This window comes from Nyctibius grandis, chromosome Z, assembly GCF_013368605.1.
Source record: "Nyctibius grandis isolate bNycGra1 chromosome Z, bNycGra1.pri, whole genome shotgun sequence".
Classification (NCBI taxonomy): Eukaryota; Metazoa; Chordata; class Aves; order Nyctibiiformes; family Nyctibiidae; genus Nyctibius; species Nyctibius grandis.
In genome coordinates this window covers 24,842,967-24,859,281 of record NC_090695.1, presented here as the reverse complement: position 1 = coordinate 24,859,281, position 16,315 = coordinate 24,842,967, and positions in this window count along the sequence as shown.

Below are 16,315 nucleotides of genomic sequence, written 5' to 3'. Positions count from 1 at the left end.
CACTTTTATAATAAAATATAAACAAGCTTATTGATTTAAAACTCCCACCGTTGCTGTCTTTTGTAAATTGAGACAGTTGCATTGTTTTTCTTTAAAAGATGTTATCCATTCAAAAGAGCAAGTATGGTCTTCTGCAACTAATATCTTCTAAAAAGTACCTGACTGCATTGGAAATGTTGCAGTAGATTGGTATAGCAGAGAATAATGAACCGCTGCACCCCATTGAAATGTAATTACACAGCACTCTTGTTCTTAAACCTATAAGGTGAAAGAAAGATGAATAGTGAAAGTAAAAAGCGCTGACCCTTCAAAGTTTAATTTACGTTATGCATTCTCTCGCCCTTCTGATAGGTTTTAGAAAGGTCATAATTTAGGGTATTTTGCAGTTGATAAATGATCTGTATGTTTGTGTTCACACGCACCGATTGATTTGTTATAGCCAAAATATTGTTTCTATAACAACCTGCAGGTCCTTAACTAGGCAAACAGTGGATGAACAGGAATCCAAGTGGGAGGTGAAGAGAAATCCGATCCTCCTCAGAGGATGGGGAGCAGGAAGAGGAGGAAGAAGAGGAAGAGGAGGAAGAAGAAGAAGAAGAAGGGGAGGAAGCGATTTTATGGGGATAGCGGAGGGTGTGGAAATGAACAGGGTGGCAGCAAATTGCCTGGCTGTCTCCTTGCCCTTCTTTGCTCCTGCTGGTTTCCCTCTCTCAAGGCTCCTTTGCTCTCCAGGGCCTTGTGTCTGCAGATGACAAAGCCTTTGCAACTCGGATTGCTCCCACAGCGCAAAGGGCTGTTGGGGCAATTTTCCCTCCTTTCCAGCCTTGGATGAGGCTCCTGTTTCCTGGCCCAGTTGATGCATTATGCATCAGGGCTGCCGGCAACTGACAGCCCCTCAGCCAGCATCTACTTGAAAAGCAATGGTGCTAATCAAAGTCGACACATTTGAATGTCCAGACACACACACAGAGAAATTTACTAATCAAAAAGTGTATTTCCTAGGGCTGTCTCCAGAGAAATCCGCAGGAAGAAATTGGAATAATTTATTAGCTTACAAGTTTTCGTTGACAGTTAGCCCAAGGCTATTTATCTCTGTAATAGAGAACGTCTCCAATGTGGCAAAATTGACCAAATCAAACAGCTTTGATCAGAAAATGAATCTGGCAAGGCTGTCTGTCTGTGGGTCCCAGGGGAAAGGTGGGAAACAAACAAAAAGATTTAACAAGTGGTCAATAGGAGAAAGAGAGAGAATTTGCAGCCTGGAAAGTCAGAAGCCTGTAAAATCTTCACACACAAACACTGAAATGAATTACTGTTGAAATAAATTATGTCTCACATCATAACATTTAACATTGTGCTTGTGCATAATAGGAGCTATGCAGCCCAATGTGATTCTTGCATTAAGGTGATCATAAATAACTTCAGGAGGGGGAAAATTTCTTAACAACTTCTTAAAGGAAAACAAAATACAGAGGATTCCATATCTTCACAAGAACACTGGCACCTTCACTGAAATCTACACTTACTGTCCATTATTTATTCCTGCTTTGCCACCAAGAGTCAGATGTCCGATAGACCCAAGTATGTCGAAAGCCATCACAAAGTTCATGCCAAATGAAGTTTCAGGGGAACAGGGACATGTTTCAGCTGTTTCGCTGCATAATCCAGCTATGACTTTGACCATCTTCCTGCTGATCACCGAAAGCTTTTTAACTGTAAAATAATAAAAATTAAGAACTTTTAGGGATAAGATTAAGAGACCAACTTACAAGTACAGAACTTTGCATTATGTAGTAAATTAGACCTGCCTTGTCTTGGAAAGAAAACTTTTACCCATCAAAGATCGTCTGACAATAGAGAAGATGGACAAAAACGTTCAGGATAGCAAGCAGAAGCTTTTACTTTGCCACAGTTCTTCTGTTTTTATATGACTTAGTACTCTCTGTTTCTAGTAATCCATATGAAATATGAGATAACAATAGCTATGAGTGAAAAACCTCATTCTTGTTTAGAATTAAACTACTTTGTGATCTTTAGGTATAGATGTTTCAGGTGCCCATTACATTATTATACTATATTCTCAATGCTACCGCCTCACAGAGAACAGAATACCAAAGAACCATATGCTGATTCCCTTTTGCTGGGAATTACAACATTTCTCCCCAGTAAGACATGGCTTTATTTATTCAGATTCTTGGGCTACTGGCTTTAAGCAGGAAATGGTAGAAACAATGTCTCCCCCTCCTAATAAATGTTTCTAAATTATATGAAAGAAACAAAAGTGCAAGCCCATCTTAACTTAATAACAAAAGTTCAGCAATTTTGTTTTGTTTGTATTGCTGAAATGAATAAGCAACTTGCAAACTGAAGCACTCAAACAAGTTGAGACTGAAAGCACTCCAGAAAGCAACCAGGTAGCCTAGTCAGATACCCAGCAGGAAACTGAAGGCAACAGGCTACCTTCTCACATCTTTCCAGGCTATTTGATGGGACTGTAAGTCCTCACACCTGATCTATATTGTTACATATGCTTAGAGATGTCAATAGGGAATAACCAGGGAATTTATTTATCACTGTTTGAGGTGATAAATTTCTCAGTATTTGAGGAGAAGAGAGAGGCTGGCCTCTTGGATGTTGCTCATCAAATTGAATTTTGAATGGTTTTGTATTGTTATATGAAATCTCCATCACGAGCTATTTTTCGTGCTTGGAAAAACGGAAACTCAAGTTATTGATAGTCTGAAGACAGCTGACACCCATATAAGGTATACTTTGATATCACTGGGCTGAATTATGAAGCCCTTCATGATTTCTTAGGTTCTTGGGAAGCAAGGGAGACTTTTGCCTTATTAAGAAATAGGGAGTATTTTATATATGCATTATAATATGTCCCTTTTACAGACTAAATCAATATAAAAATGTCTTAATTAGAGTTTCTATGTAATATGTCAAAGTTCAGCATCTTCCTGACCTGGCAATATAAGAGGCAGGATGGTCTGAGTGATAAAGCTAAAAAGACCATGTTTTCACTCCCATCTCTTCTACTGGCTTACTGTTTTACATACATGTTTTAAGTTTTCTAGGACCCAAGGAACATGAATATCTGAACTGCTGAATTTTCACCATTGTAACTGAAATCAATATGGTCATTAGACATGCTGCTTCTCCTGTTAGAACCAGGTCTTCTGTCTCAAGATGTGCAACTTGAATTTGCAGACATTTTAAAAAGTATTTCTCTTTGCAACTCTTCACTTGAATTTCCCTTTTTGCAAAATGGGATCATATACTTACTTGTCCTTTAAATGGCAATGAATGCTACACATAAAAAGTATTATATGGGCCTTCACCCAGCCCACCTGGCAAACAAGAGTTTTTCCACTGGCTTTTGCAGAGTTTAAATCAAGACCTATAAGTGCTAAGCATTATTTTAAAAGCTGCATTCAGGACGGTGTAGATTTTCTCTATATATATGCAATAGGATGGAGATGCATTCCAGAGGTGAAAGCAATAAAATTTTGATGGTACAGTATATGATAACGAACCTCATTATGCTTCAAGGTATTCTGAAAGCATCACAGTATGTCAGCATCCTGGTAAAAGCCAGGGATGGGATACATTTGATGAGGTGCAGATATCTGCCACTATTCTAGAGAAACAGGCACATTTTATCTTTGAGTAATAAAACAGTCTAAAAGCCACTGGATGAATTGTAAAAAGAACCTGTGTTGACTAGCCGAGATACAGGTATCCAAGGTGTAGATCTTGAAAGTTAAGTGAGTCCAACTTAGTGGAAATGTTCTATGATGGCATCAATCCAGAGTCTGCTGATGACAACTGTATTCTCTTCCATAGTTCCAGAGAGTTGCTAGTGTAAGGCTGGTTGGAATGGGATCACACCTTTTATGATCCAGTAGGCAGGGTCCTGAAAGATCTTAGCTTTCTATGCTGTTGCCCTTTCCGTGTGCGATGTATTCAAAGAACTTTGAGGCATCCCTGGAAGTCACACTAGAGACAGATATTGCCCAGTGCTCTAGATAGATTGGGGCATTGGGCAATGATTAATGGGAAGAAATTTGACAAGTACAAATGCTGCATTCTGCACCTGGGACGGAATAACACTGGGCACAAGTACAGACTGGGAGAAGAGTGGCTGGAGAGCAGCCCTGCAGAAAGGGGCCTGGGGGTGCTGGCTGACAGCAGGCTCAGTATGAGGCAGCAGTGTGCCCTGGCAGCCAAGAAGGCAATCTGCATCCTGGGGTGCATCAAACACAGCATAGCCAGCCGGTCAAGAGAGGTGATTATCTCTCTGTATTCAGTGTTGGAGCGGCCTCACCTTGAGCGCTGTGTGCAGTTCTGGGCCCCACAGTTTAAAAAGGAAGTGAAGGTTCTTGAATGCGTCCAGAGGAGGGCAACAAAGCTGGCGCGAGGGCTGGAAGGCACATCCTATGAGGAGCAGGTGAGAACTCTGGGTTTGTGTACTTTGGAGAAAAGGAGGCTGAGGGGCAACCTCAGCTTCCTGGGGAGGGGAATTGGAGAGGGAGGTGCTGATCTCTTCTCCCTGTCCCCAAGATCCAGTGACAGCATGTGTGGGAATGGTTCAAAGCTGCGCCAGGGGAGGTTCAGACTCGACATGAGGAAGCATTTCTTTACCAAGAGGGTGGTCAAACACCGGAACAGGCTTCTTGGAGAGGTGGTCGATGCCCCAAGCCTGTCAGTGTTTAAGAGGCATTTGGACAATGCCCTTAATAACATGCTTTAACTTTTGGTCAACCCTGAAGTGGTCAGGCAGTTGGACTAGACAACCATTGTAGGTCACTTCCAACTGAGATCTATTCTATTCTATTCTATTCTATTCTATTCTATTCTATTCTATTCTATTCTATTCTATTCTATTCTATTCTATTCTATTCTATTCTACATATACCAATACCTAAAACCATAAAGCAGCAAGACTCTTGTAAGACCTTCAGTTAATTTCTGTGTGCAGTTCAAGATGCTAAAGATAATCTTTGGAGCTCTGGATGGTGTGAGACTCTGCTCAAGACAACACATATCACCACAAACCCCACTGAAAACTGTGTTGCAAGAGGATCTGCCAGCTCATAGGCAGAACACCATCATATACAGGTTTTCCATTTCTGTACTCTTTCCTTTGCTAAGTTTGCCATACCCTGTTCTGGAAAGGATGAAAATTAATTAGCAGAAGAATAATAATTAGAACTATTTGCTGCCTGCTTATTCTCATTCATGGTGGCCCTTCTGACTATATGCTATCAGTCACAGATCAGACATCACAGCTGGGACTTCTGAAGATGTAACCCACTCTGTTTCAAAAATGCTAACATTTTATAAAGCTGCCACATTATCTCACACCGCCTAACATCTTATATCCTAACTTTCCCACCTTAAAAAGGCCACTGTGCCATTCTACTTGCTTGGAAGATGAAAGCACAGCTTATTTCGCAACACACTTATACCCATTTTTTTGTGTGTGTGCAAGCGCAGGCAAGCCAAATATAAACTATGGTACATTTGTGCAGAACGGGCTTCCAAATTATGCTGTGACCTTGAAGCCTTCAGGTAACAAGTCTTCAAAAAATAAAACAACCCCAGCATCTCTCTGTAGACACAGTTAAACTCTAGAATGGGGAATGTAAATTAAAGAAAAGCTGTCAGCTTTCTTTTTTTCTTCCTTTCAAACTGTTTTTTTTCCAGAAATAACCTCTCTTATATGATCAGTTTTGTAAGGATACGAGTAAATGGCACAGTACAAAAGCTGTAGAGCAGCAGTAGAATATTTGTCCTCTGCCACTGCTGGCAGCTCTACCCAACCCAAAGCTTACCTGGCACATTCCTCTGTGCTCCTCTGGTAGAAGTGGTATGGCCAGGACAGCACTGTAAACTGCAATGTTTTTAACCTACAGAAATCCATTGATTACATTTTCTTTCTGGTCAGAATAGAAATGCACATTGTCAGATATCAACCAAAATTTTCCCATTTTGTCTCTTATTTTTGTTGACATGAATTATGCCAATGTTTTTTCTATTCCCTTCTGGGCTGAAGAAAAGGGAGAATTCTCTATGGCTGAAAGTATCTTCTTCCTCTACATAAAAAGTTGAATTTTTTTAATCTGCCTGTGTGGAGCTCAGTGTTCCCTTTAGTTTGCAGATGAATGTTTTCTTGGCAGTGTAGTCTTTGGATTTCTTTTCTTTTGTTAATATTCTTCCCCCTGCCCTCCCCAGATATTAATCTTCATCAGGATGTCCTTGGTGCTGTGTCTTAGGCTCTGGTGCACACCAGAAAGGGGCTATGAAAACCCGAGCTAGGCAATACAAGGTGATACTGAAAAGGGTGGGTGTTCTGTAAGGTGCTGGTGTTAGTAGGGCTGCACACTGCCTTAATCTCATTTTTATTTTAGTTTGCCTTATTATTTTATTTTATTTTTTTGAAGCCATTTCTAGAAAGGACTTGCCTAAGTTTGTACTTGTTTTGAGGAAAGATAATTTTGAATTACTGTCAGTTTCTCCTATTCTGACTTTACACAGCAATATTATCTAGATAAATTGGTAAGTTATGGCAAATGTCTTAATTTATGTTTTGATCTGATTCACTTAACACTGGAAGGCTTTTATTACAACATATTCCCTTACTATTCTAAAGCAAAAATATTTTTCTAAAAAAAGCAACCCTAAAAATCTACCTCCTGACAAATTTTGTGATTTCTAGCAAGGGATGTTCAAATAGACTTTAGCCAAGACTATTGCGATCAAATACTGTACTGCTCCCAAATTAGCTGTTGTAGTATCCCACAGGCAGATGGTTAGGGTTATTCCACACGTCCAAATTAAACTACCAGTAACGTCGAAGAAGCAATATATTCCAGGACTGGGCCACCAACGAGATCCTGGGAGTGCAGAGAAAGCCATAACACTTCTCAGACGGCTGGTAAGGGCAGATCTCTGTACTGCAACCCCTTACAAACAACACAATATTTGCATTTATGAGCTATTGTCCTCTATCAGGTCATGCAACAAGGCCAAGTTTTCCTTATAAGTTAAGCATATCCACAGAGAAAACATGCATGTAACATGTTTTAATACTTCTTCATGTAAGTTATGTCATGCCAGAGTGATACTGTGGTAGCCTGGGAACAGAGGGACAGGATTTCTGAGGCATAGTCTTGTGGTGACTTATGAGTTAGTACAGATTTACGACAGACTTTTTGGACCTGTAGGACTCTGGAAAGTCTTCTTTCTTGCAGGGATCTGAGCTGCTTTCCCACACTGAATACTTCTTTCTGTTTTTCTCTTGTCATAGAGTCCAGGCCATCCCGATGTGTCTTAAGCAGGGGTTACAGATGTTTTTTGGAAACACCAAACTGCAGTGTCCTACTCCCTGTGCATCTAGAAGATTTCCCAGATGAAGGCCCTTGTGAAAAAAATTTCCTTCCCTTCATGCTTCAGGAGAGCATTATTCTAACTTGCTTTTGGTGTGATATGGCACAGACCCTGTATAGGCTCTTATTCTTCACAGAAGAGCACAATAGAGAAAAAAATTACGGCAAACCCATTTTGAATCCAATGGCACAGCCAATCCCAAGTGGTCTCTTTGCTGAGACACAGGGCAATGAGGCAGGTACAAGTATGCAGGGATGGGCAGATCTTGTATGCCCGCAGGTCTGAGTGCCCAGACTTACTGTGAAGGCTTTTTTTCATCACCTGTCTCTCAGGAAGGCAATGCAGACACAGCAGAACAAGCACTCACTACCTATTGCTCCATTGGCATTTTACAGGAAGACATTGAAGGCAGTTGCCTCTGGCATCATTTACTCACCATGGATTCCCACAACCTCTGAGACACAGGGTGCAGAGATATTTTGTAGGAATAGGAACATATATATATATACACACACAAGAGGGGAAGTTTCGTGAGTAGGCCCTACTCTCTACATGTTTACATCCATGGCCTGTGTTTCAGTAGAATGAAAATGAATTTATTTGGCTCAACTTTTGGATTCTGTGTGTTCATTTATTTGTCTACATTTGTTTCCATCTTTCATGTTATTAATGTACTTCCACTTCATTAGCAAATGCTCAGCCCTTCAGAGGCACTAATGTTATATGATTTTTTTTCTTTGTACTTTTAGTCTGCTTTCCTAAACTGCTCTGCCAGGAGACATGCCAGGTTTTCAGACACGGCTTATATTGGTATTTTCTACATGTAAACCAACACAGAACTATTCTAGTGAAAGCCTTCCTTATAATAAGGAAATAGGAGTTCCATCTCATTCTGTTTTGAAATAGACTTTAAAATGTATTGTTTTCACATGAGCAAGATTTCTCCCATGTTTCTCACATACCTCCGGTAGCAGATGTTTTTCTGGCAGTGTCTTTCTCAGACCTTTGATCATTATCCTCCAATGTCACCCAGCTAACTATCACCACAGGCTGGAAATCACTCATGAATCATGACTTCTGCAAGTCTCTAGGACCTCAGATCTCCTCCGACCTTACACACTCTCTTCAATGCCATTAAATATGTTAAATGTTTAAATTACCTATATTAGCTTTAATTATATAATTACAGAGTCAACGAGAAATAAATCTATAAAGGGGAAAGTCTAATCTGAAAAAGGACTTACCCTCACTTTGAAGTGGATGAACATGCCAGTGGAAATAAGAGACCGTAACCTCTGTAGGAAAACCAGCTCACTTCAAGCTTTCCTCAACTATAGTCATGTAATAGAAACATGTGTAGTCGAGGGCAAATGTCCTCATGTTATTTCAGTGTTTTACAGACATATCCAGGAGAAAACAGCAGCTTTCCAGGTATGTGTTGGGATGGGGAGATAGGGAAAGCCATCCTCTGAGGCACACATAGACTGCAGGCAGAGGTCAGGGGAAGTGAACAACAAATAGGAAAATTTTAGTATTACTAAAAATCTCTTAAAGAAATCTGAATTATTTTCAATGTGAACAGTGTAATTAGAAGCTTAATTTAATGCAATTAAATTTAATTAAGTTTGATTAACTTAGCTTTAACTTATATTAACTACGCCCTTTCACAATACCAACAGCAATCTCACGTATCTCCATTTACCTGTAAACTGTCCCCATGAATAAAGGGAAGATGAAGTTATTCAGTTTCATAGTGCCTTGGCATTCACTTCTAGGCAATTGAATGTGGGCTCAAGACTGAACCTGTTTCCCTGTGTATATGGCACTGGGTGCAGGTGCATCACAGTGAGTGATGGGGAAATTACATATCGGCAAAGGCAACTTGCAGGGATTAACAGGAGCTCAGTCCTTTGGCTTTGTAATTTCCCCCCTGCAGTTCAAGACCACCTTGCAGGATGATAGGACTTGTCGGAGCCCTATGCCTCCAGGCAGGCTGCAGAGCAGAGGGGCGAGCAGGGAGAGTGACGTGCCTTGTGAGAGCCAGCAGGGATACCTCTGTAGTGTCCAAATGGTATTTTTCTTCAGTTTTCTTCTATTACGCTAGGGACTTATGCATCTGGCTTCCATGTCTGAGTGGTTAATAAAGTTGATTTACACTGCTTATTTCTGTCAGGAGTCCATAAGGCATATTTTATTTTGCCTCCAGTAAGTCCCCAATTTGTTACTCTGTAGTCTGCTTCCCCAGACTCATCGATTCCATAAAAAGAAAAACATCATTACAACATACAGCCAGACTAGCCATTCACAGACGAAAGAAGTGTATTTATTATTAGCACCTACTAACAGTTGACTCTGTTTCTGTTGGTATTACCCTTTCATTGGTAAAATATATGTGGAAGGTGTGTGCCATGTGCAACTCATGCTGATTACAGTGATTTTGACTTAAAAGTCAGTGCGGGTTGCCATAGCTTGGTTTGCCAGTCTGTTTAACTAAAAATTATGTTAGGGAGGTAAAAAGACCTTCTTTACTTCCCCATGAAGTCTTTTTACCATTAGTTAAAATTTCTCATGAAAGGGTTTCCTTTTTTCCCTTAGCTCTGCTGCAGATTTTTGCTGATGATCCTCCCTAGTGCTGTGCTCCTACTCTCCAGGAAGAATGTAAAAAACATCCCACACAGAGAAAGAGGGGAGAAGAGTTACTTCTTGCACCTGCAAAGCTGGGAATCACAGTTGCCAAGACATCCTGTAGCAAAAGGGGAGAAGAAACTCTGGTGTATCCCCCAATCCAGCAGCTCCTGGGAACAAGGATCACACTTTTATAAAGACAAAATGTTATTGCATCACATATACTGAAAAACAAATTGCAGGGAAGCTGGGCTATGAATTGATTCGCATTGATGAAATTCTCATCTCAGTGTGCTGGAATAGTGTGGAAGATCCAAAGGATCCTGTTGTGTGTCAGCGCTACATAAATCCAAGAATTTATGTCAGCACTTTATAGAGCACCTTGGAAGTATCCAGTTTTGGGCTTTCTATTTGAATATAAAACTAGGGCTGATTTTCAAAGGAAACATTAGTTAAAGCCTCATTTAAGACTCAAAATCAATGGGGGCTGTCATTACTCTTACACAAGTCTCCCCAGTGTCCAGGTTGATGTTTTTGGCAAAAAAGATTATAAATGGAATAGGGAGAGTTTTAAAAAAAAAGTTAATTTAGATCTCAGAGAGCAAAAATCTGAGAAATTTGTCCACATAGTTTAAATGACCTATATGCAAAGGTCATCTAAATTTTTGAGATGCTTGAAGGGGTATATAGGAGAGCTCACCTAAAGAATACCTTTCCACATAAATTCAACTGCCATGTCCAGGTAACTCACGGCCTCTCCCCTTGAGACCAACAGTCAAGCATCCAAAATAAAACACACGCATATCCGAAGTCCACAACAAAAAACGATGCAGAGACCTCTGAGTGAGCTCTGATGGAAGCCAGTGAGTCCATATGATGCAACACCACAAAGCCCTATCACTTCAGGTTCAGAAGAATATAGCCCTCAATACAGGAGACTGAGCAATGCTGTGCCTTCACACAACCTCTCACATCACCTATGGTGTCATTCCTGATGGAAGACCCTTGGCTCAAACAGAGCAAGGCCGAATTGCAAAACATAAGCTGTATTTTTTCGAGCTAAAGATGTATTTGTCATGGTTGTTTTTGAGGATAGTTTACTACCTTCTATGGGAGTCAGAAGATACTGGTACATATCAATAACAGCAAGGCTTTGTCAGAGCTTTAGCCAGAGCTGCCCCTCACGTGATGATGGATACTCACCATCCGCCCTCATATTACACTGCACAATTCTTTTGTGCTGGGATGCCAACAAACAAGTTTGACAAGTTCAAGCTGCTAATGGATGAGTTGATCTCCTATCATACTGATCAACATTACACGGCTCTTTTTTTATTGTCCATGGAAGAACTGGTGTTTTATCTAGACTGTATGCTTCCTGGAGACTCTATATTTCTGCTCTTGTACAGCTCCTTGCGTACTGGAATCTTGGGGTGTTTTTTTTTCTGGTGCTATGTTATTACAAGGAGTGCAGATGCTACATAATTACAAGGAATAAATATCAACAATAGTGAACAGATTCAAATGCAAAATAACTAAAAGCAGAATGAAAATTATATTCTAGAAAGCAGAAGGAGCAAATGCTAACATGGTAGAGCTGACTAAACTTAACCAACAGTGGATGATTAAATTGTGATTTTAGCAAGCTAAAGGCACATTTGTCACTGTTGTTTTTGAGGATAGTTTACTACCTTCTGTGGAAGCAGGAAGATACTGATGTATATCAATACCAGCAAGATTTCATCAAAACAAAAGCTTTTTTTATTTTTTATGGAAAAAAATGTTGGTTCCATTGCAATTTTAAAAAATCCCAGAATGCTTGAATATTTAATGTTCTAAAAGATACAAGATAAAGACAGTAATGCTGTCATCGACCTCTCACAGATTCAAGAGCTCTGTGATTTATGTAGCTTCTCAAGAAAATGTCAGTCTCACATGAACTATGAGTACTTTCTTTCTTAAAAAGGATAGACCTAGAAGAATTCTATCAGTATTTTGTCTTCCACAATTAGCCATGTATCAGTTATTGACAGTTAGAAAATCCATGGATATTTGCACAGATTTCCATCTTTGGTGGTGGTGAAATCATTAGTGAAAAAAAGTGTTGCTTTTGTTCTTGAAAAATTACTTGATGCATTATTTTTTTTGTATTTGTGTGACAAAGAACATACTTTATTGTGTGTTAAGTTTTTGTGTTTTGATTCTGTTGCAAACAGAATCGTTTGCAGTCTTGGAAAGTTTCAGTGTGTAAGTTAAAGTCACCTCAGAACAGCTCTAACTTGCATGACTGCTCACTTAACTGACCACCAAAGGCCTTCCTGGTGCTGTCAGCTTCACAGAAGGTAGATTTTCCAACACAAATTGGCTTTTCTTGAATTAGTTTACTAACGAATTAGACTCAAATAAATACAAAAAATCATGGACATAAAAAAATCCAAAGGACTAGTTAATTTTTTTCAAAAACATTTTAAAAAAAAAGGAAGATACTTTTATTTTAAATAAATTAAAAGGTCACAAGAATCGTGTTCTATGAGAAGACTTAAATACTAATTTTTAAAAATCCCACACCTGATAACCCCAATATATCAGTTTGGACATGTCATCAGTCTGCTCCATTACTGTTCAGTTGCCAGATGTCCCACCTGTTCCCTAGGGTTGGGCTCTCTGGCCTTAGTACGTCTTCCACGGTACGTAACACCTGGGGGTTCCCATGATACCCCGCCTTCCTTTGCTTGGAAGAGAGCTCCTGGTGCATCACACCCCATGCGAGATCAAGTTTATAATGGGAAACACAACCAGGAAACTCCCATATAGCATAAAATAACTGTGCTGCTTTCAGTTGGACTAATTTGTGTTTCTGATCAAAGTCTTCAGTTTTTCACCAGAATTGAAACGTTAACTTGTTCTAGCAAACAAATACCTATTTCTTAACTATCAGAAATGGATGTCTTATCTTTATCTTATTTCTGAAAATAACATACTAATTGTAGCCAAGCCTGGATCGGCCTAACTTCTAGATCATATTTTTAATGGTATTCTTTATATAGCAGCAGTGTATAAGAATTTGTTTCATAGCTTTTTCTTTGAATATTTCCATCGTGATTCCACTGCTGCAACCACACAGACAGTATTTCTGGATCCTTTTATAAACACTTTTCTTCTTTTCCTTGAGAATGCTTGCTATTTACAGTTTAATACATAAAAATACAGAATGTGCCCATTTTCTTTTGCTCTTATTCCTATATTCACACTTGCTTCATAAGACAGGACGGATCACATTGCATGAATTTGCTATGAACAACACGGATGGTATATAGGATATTGAGGTACTAGAGGTAGAGAAAAAGAGAGTGTGAGGTAGAACAGTGGCAAATCCAGCAAACACAACTGTACGGCAGAAGGGAAGTTTGAAGACAAAAGGAACAGGACTTGAAGAGTCCAGGATCCTGGAGAAAGGACAAAAGCAAAGGAGAACTTGTTTGCAGCATGGAGGGAGGTTCTACGAACAGGAAAAGGATGGAGACAAGGCTTCTCCATGGACAAGCAATAGAGGATGACCTGAGGGAGCAAAGCTGAAGGGCAGTGTGTGAGTGGCTCTGTGAGAAGTCTGTACGTGAAAGGCAAAGAAAGAGGAAGAATGAGACAGGATATTGAGAACAGGAAAACAGATCGATGACGTGCACATATCAAAACTCCTCTAGGAAAAACACCTTGATTTGCCCTTTTTTACCTTTCCAAACCATTCAACATTGCATATTGCCAGTTTTAAACCTGGGAAAATTTAGCTGGCTGTCAAAGAGATGCTGGAAGATCTTTGACAGAGTCAATATTAATTCTGGTTAATAGCTGGCGCTGCAAAAGTGCACCATTCAACCAACCTAAAATTCAAATCAGTCTCCAAGAGGTCACTTTTGCCTTTCAAAAAGGAACGCCTGAACCAGATATGAGTTCTATCATCATGCCTTCTACACATATAAAGCAGCCCAGAGAAATGTGTGTATAAAACTCTGTATCTAATGAATCTTCTGAGGAAGTAAGGAGAAAAAAGTAGACGTTGTGAGTGATTTTGGATATATTCATTTTGGAGTTCTTAGTGGAAGAAAGCTAAAAAGAGACAATGCTGAAAAGAAATGTTGCCACTCATGTCCTCTTCACAAACCAGTCAGGAAGATTTAGAAATCTGAGGATAAGTATCTAAAATTTGAATCTTTTATGATCTCTATCCATTTCTGAAACTCCTGGCCAAAGTGTTTTCTTAAAAGCGAATATCTTCACCAATTCAATATGTACCTGTGTTTTAGTATTTTTATGAATCTTTATTGACAAAGCCACAATATTCTACCCATGGTTAGCATGACAACATATACTAAGAAAAAAACCCTTAAATGCAGAGTGAGTGGTTACTGTAGTTTTTGGCCCTGTGGAGGAGCAAACCCCCTGCTCCCAACCCAACAACCTCACAATCTGGAAGAAGATATTTTCCTCGTCTTCCCCAGAACCCCTTTGTTTTATAGTTCTCCAAGTGTCTAGGCTATTGTTTACAGCAATATTTAATTTTTTTTCAAAGAATGGACCTGACTGGGGGTAGAAAAAAAGGAGGAATGAAGTGCACTTGTGCTAAGACACTTTGTGGGATTGTACCACATCATATCCACATGGTATTGGATCCAAGGTAGTGGTGTCAGGTGATTGTCCCTGCCTCTGCATAAGTTTCCTGGGAGATTTGAAAGGGTATAAATTGCAAATGCAGAGAACACCATTTGATCACACTGATGAGGGGCCTGGCAAAATCCTAAAACCCTCAGTCAAAAAATAAATGTGAGCTGAATTATCTATTTCTGTATTGAGCTTTAGTTAGAGACCTCATCCAAGCATGATAAGCCAAGGAGAAGCAACCTCAGATTTTACTACTTTCAATTGTTGGGATAAATGTAGACATTAGTGTTTCTCCACTTGCTACTAACTTTTATCATAGAAGTGTTATAAGAGTATGCTACTTTACCAGTTGAGTCTTTTGGATATGGACATGAAGACAGACTCATGCATATGCATGGAAGCCATCACCACTGATTAATGGGAAACAAATCCTCTACGATTTGTTTATCTCATATTTGTACCCACTGCAGTAGTATCAGAGTGGCACATGCAAATACTCCATTTTCAAAGAGGAGGAAACAAGAGGAGCAGCCAGCCTGTGTCTAATCAACATACATCAGTAATGACCACTGGTCAAACTTTTGCAATGCAGGAGGACAAGACATGCTACACTGCTAATCTCACAGTATGTCAGTTCAAAGCACAAGGGAACAAATAACAGAAGTCCCAGATGGACTAAACCAGGAAGCCAAAGATGAAGGGAGGAGCATTTCTGAAGCTAATGTATCTGACTATTATGCTTTGCTTTGCTGCAGTATTCTTTATGTCTTTGGTAGGCAAAATGCACAGCAGAGTGAGGAGGGAGTTTTGTGCGCATAGTACTTCTCTCTTTTATTCAATTCCCACTTTTCTTAATCTTCTTTGTCTTTCAAAATTTGTTTGATTTATGCTTTTACAGAAAAGATGACAATTAATCTATGTGGTTCACAGATTGAAAGGAAGAAGTAAAGATACTATTATGATTTACAGTACACAAATTGTCCTGATTACTGTCTGAGCAATATTTGCTTTACTTTAGGAGACTAGACCTGTCTTTGAAGAGGAATGGTGAGCAGGGAAGTGTCCTTAACTTAGGAGACATTTTAGCTTAAATAATAAGGAGGAACTATAAGTGCAAAGAAAAATACCAAGCATAAAATCAAGTGGATGAAGACAGGTTGAAATAAGGATTTGCCATTAGCAGACAAGTTTATGGCTAGATTTGACAACTATTGGGATAAGAGGAAACCTTTTTTTTCTATAGAGGAGAAAGTAGACTACCTGATTCCTCTGGAAGCTAATATCTAAATATTTATGAAGATGTTGTCAAGGCTCTGTGAAAATATAATAAGGTAATGGAACTCATTTTCGTGGCTTTGGCAAAAAGATAGTTCATTAATGTTATTGATGTACACTGGAAGACATCTGATGTGAAGTTCGTAATTGAAATGTTACAAACACTTCAGCATATGGATCCTTCACATTCACTTAATTACCAGTTTAGTAATAATTTTATGTAATGAGAAATTATTAATAATACCTGAAATACTAAATTGACGTAATCACCAAAAAACGTAATATGACATCCACTGTGCAAAGGACGTTATAATACCAGGTGTCTTTGTTATATTTTAAACAAGGAATATAACTGGCCAAA